Below are 4,792 nucleotides of genomic sequence, written 5' to 3'. Positions count from 1 at the left end.
AACTATATTACATATACTAATTGGAGAACACTGTTCTTCTAACTAAGGTAGAGAGAATGGCTTATCTAAATATTTCAGACATGTCAGAGTTAGAAAGAGAATTGAAACCAACCAAATAGTCTAATGTTTTCATATCTGTGAATTCAAAAAATCATATCATATTTAGAATTGATTACAAACAAATGTTTATTTCCAATAGTTTTCTCAGAACTCTTTTTTTGTATTTTATTCCTAGATAGCTATTCAATATTTATTTTATTTTAACTACTCTTGTGTGTTTTTTTCCAAAAAATGATTTTCCCTAGCGACAAATGAAATTCAAGTGATGATTACAACAAAAGAGATTTTAAGAGTTTTTCCAGAACCAGGGTCATTGGTGACATTTCCATTAATCACATATAATCTCAACACAGACCATCTTGCAGGGAAGACTCACTCTAATAAGCATAATATACAGAGGTTAAAATAGCCCTGTTGTGTTTATCTTTCACTATGCAGCTTACCAAAACCAAATTTCTGTCATCAACAATTATTAATCATCCATATGCCCTGCAGAGAACTTTAATAAAGCATATTATGAACCTGAGGGTGGTGGTGTAAGGAGGGACCCAAATTTATAAAAGTAGATGAAGGCCCCTGTTACCCTACCACATCTGTTTGCCACATGTTCATAAATCACATCAATGTTTTGAACATTTCTCCTAGCACCTTCCTGTCACCTCAGTTTTATAGTTCATAATTCTGCCCTTCCTACACACACACACACACACACACACACAAGGAAGAAAAAGAAAGAAAGAAAAGCTTCTCATTATTATATATTGGGCTTGAAAGTAACATTTAACCACGTACTAATCAAGCAGGTAATGGTTGGTATGCAAAGAATCCTCACTTCTGGAGATCTGGTCACAGACAGTGAAAGTGGCAGGCAGCATAATTTCTTGTTTATTCTAAAGGAGCCATTTAATAATATGAACACAGCACTGCCAAACCAAAAAGAAAGCCACATCAACTTTGATTCCACGAGCTGCCAAAAAGAAACCTGCCAACTTAGAAAAAGATGTTTCATTGTAAGTGGAATATTCAGACTCCCTGTACCCTGCTCTGTTCTTTTCATTTTCAGTGATTTAATGTATGCCTATATGTAGTAGAATGTACTTGCCCTCTAGGAGTTTGCCATGTAAGACAAGTAGGAAATATAAACACAGAGCACAATGAATCAAGACTTCATTTTCCAACACAACCAGGGTGATCTGCTGATTTATTTATGGGAAAAAATGAGAGCAAACTGAAGACACAAGGTAATCAACACAGTCATGTGAAACCATACAGTGAAATGGCTTTCTCTTCAATATGGCATATTAATGCCTCCTACTCCTTTTGCCAAATGCTAGCATTGCTGAGTAGATATCATAACTATAAAATGTACATACACATACCTAAGTCTGAAAAGAAACAGAAACCCATGTAGTACCAGGAATGAGCAGAGTCACTGAAGCTAGAGCAGTGAATGGGGCTATCACCAAATAGCCCAAGAGGCTACCAACCTGGTATTCTCTGAGGGGTACTGTGGGAACACTGAAGTTTTAATCCAATAATAAAGCATTGGTCAACAGGGCAGAAGTTGAGTTGTAGACCTTGTTGCCCAGAAATCTACTGCTATATTCCCAGCTTAAAAATGAGAGCCTGAAACAATGAGAGAAGCTCTTGTGCTGAACTGGGGATTTGTCAAGAAAAAATGGGATGCTATTTCTAGGTGGAAAATTAATGATCTGTGAGAAATATAAGCCAATAATATGTGGAATATGGGATGGAATTCACATGTCATACTTGGTGAAGGAACTGGAGTCAAGAAGCTATTGCCAAAACTGCTTGACTCATATGAGTTGTACACAGACATACATCACTCAGTTGAAATGGTAAAACTAAAACCTTTTTGTTCTAGTTGACTTTTGCTTTACCCTGTGTTTTTGCTCAGCCATTCCCACTGCAGCCACCCAGGCAGAACACCTCATGCAGGTAGTTTCAGGAAGTACATTGTGTAGTGCCTCCCTTGGATGGGATTAACTTTTTTTTTTTTTTTTTTTTTTGAGCCTTATTAAAACTTTTTGTTAACTGCAAAACTTCTTTGTTAACTGACCTGCCTCTGGTCTGGTATAATTATGGTGATCTGATGTAACTATGGTTATTGGCTTTGCCCGTGGCATGATGTAATTGTAGTTTTAAGCTTTATAAACCCTGCTCTGCTTCTCCTCAGAGTCAAGAATCATTTGGGGCATTAGCCCCCTCTCTGGCCACTGGCTGTTAATAAAGGACTCCTATGTGACATTCCTCTGATCATCTCACTCAGTATTACAATAGCAATTACATCATCACCTGGATCCCAGGCACACTCTGGGGAAATAATTCCACCAAAGGTAGGTTTAAAGTCTAAAAATTGAAGTACTCAAAGATATAGACCTTCATTCAAGCAAGGAGTCTCATCAAACAGGAAAATTAAAGTTCCTATGCCAATAGGATAATGTGAAGGCAGGTTTATTTTAAATGTTCAAAGATAATCAGTTTAAAAAAAATCATGAGGAAATCATCTTAAAAGAAAGGAAACTTTGAAAAGAACAAAATAGAACTCTTAAAATGAAAAACTGCAACAACAAACCAAAAACAATTAAAAGGAAAAACTCTACAAACTATTCTGTGTAGTAAAAAGAAAATCAGTAAATTGGTGAAGACAGATAAATAATATGCTATTGAACACACTATACCCATGTGATTTCTCAATTAATTATGATCTCACTAGTAAATATAAAAACTGTACTTAAAAAATTAAGAGATATGCAGGATGGAATATGAATCCAAAAATGCTGGATAGCATCGACATTCTCTCTAGAATGACAGATTAAGAGAAAATTCTGAGAAAGAAGAAAATCAAAATCTCTATTTTTCAAGGAACAAATAAGTCTGAGTAGGTTAATTTTAAAAATCCATACCACATATTTCATGGTAAAATTTCAAACATCAAAAACATATTTTGTAAAATTCATTAAAGAAACTAGAGAAATGATAGTCTATCTACCAAAGACTGATGACAGACTTGAAATGTACAAACGGTGCCAGGATACAGTTCCATGCTCTTGCAAGAAAACAACTTGTCATTTGATATACTCTACCACATGAACATCAAAGACAATGACAAATTTAATTAAAAATTCATATGACAAAGTGATAAATGTTTTTAAAAATATTTTATTATTTCTTTTTTGTATGTATGAGTGTATTGCCTGCATGTATGTAAGTGCACCCATGTCGTGCAATGACAGCAGTGCTCAGAAGAAGGCTTTGGATCCCTTGGAACTGGGGTTACAGATGGTTGTCAGCTGTCATGTGGATGTTGGGAGCTGAACCCAGATCCTCTTCAAGAGAAGCCAATGCTCTTAACCACTGACCCATCTCTCCAGCCCCATGGAAAGGAATTCTAAATAGAAGGAAGGAATGCGTTGGACCAATGGAGAATAAACAAAATTAAAAGATGAAAAAGTGTGTTGATATATCTAGACTTAAATTAAACACTATACACGTATTTTAAAAAATAGAGTAAAAAGCAACTATATGATGGAATAAGGGAAAATATCTTAAGATTCTGTCTATTTCAACAGGACAGCCCTTTGTGTGTGTGTGTGTGTGTGTGTGTGTGTGTGTGTGTGTATTTGGTGTATGTGTGTATATATGCTCATGTGGATATGTGTGCATGTGTGTACATATACTTGTGTGCATGTGTGTGGAGGCCAGACACTGATGTTGATGGCTTTGATTGTGTCAAAGTTTGAGACAGGGTCTCTCTCACAGAACCTAGAGCATACTGATTCATTTAGGCTGGATGGCCAGTGACCTCCAGGAATCTGCCTGTCTCTACCTCCCCAGTCCAGGGATTGCAGGTCTAGACCATGGTACCCAGTTTTTTATGTGGGTACTGAGGATCTGAATTCAGGTCTCCCTATTTGCTTAGTAAGTACTTTACTGAATGAGCCATTCCTCAGCCCCAGAGCATAGCACTTTTGAAATAATGGGAAAAACCCAATTTTAAAATAATGCTGGAAAACTTTAAATATCCTCTGCTTTGAAAAGTGTTCTGCTTCTTCTTCAGGACCTTATGTCATTTTAATGCATTTTTTCATAATCCACATTGCTTAGTAATCTTTTGAGTACTTGTATTTCTTTTCTTTTGGAAGAAAATATTTTTGTTTTAAGAATTTGAAAGCTTAAATAATGTTGTTCACTTTGGCTTTCTCGTGCATTTACCATGTTGCCTCATATAGAATGACACCTCATTAAAATTGCTTTGTAAATGGAGAGATGAAACTCATTCTTCTAAAAACATTTGGGAGAAGAGCAGTGTAAATTCAGTAATGCCTCCCCCTCATCATAGAGAAAGCTCTTTACCTCTCTTCTCACCCCACTCAGTGGAGAATAAAAAGGAATGATGAGTAAGATTTATCAAAGAATGTCCAAAATTTTAAGATAAAAGTCTTCAGATTCTTCAGGAATGACAGGGTCTGAAATATCTTCAATTTGGAAGTACTAGATACATGAGGTTGCATTGCCTTATCACTAACTATAAAGAGCTTTGCTCTTAATTTAAGAAGTAAGTGATGGAGCTGAAGAGATGGCTCAGCAATTAAGAGCACTGACTGTTCTTGCAGAGGACCCTGGTTTAATTCCTTGCATCTACATGGTGGCTAACAACTGTCCATAACTGCAGTTCCAGGGGATCCGATGCCTTCTTCTGAACTCCTCG

This window comes from Nannospalax galili, unplaced genomic scaffold (assembly GCF_000622305.1).
Source record: "Nannospalax galili isolate Female #2095 unplaced genomic scaffold, S.galili_v1.0 scaffold284, whole genome shotgun sequence".
NCBI lineage: Eukaryota > Metazoa > Chordata > Mammalia > Rodentia > Spalacidae > Nannospalax > Nannospalax galili.
The sequence above is the reverse complement of the archived record's forward strand: the minus strand, read 5'-3'. Positions refer to the sequence as shown.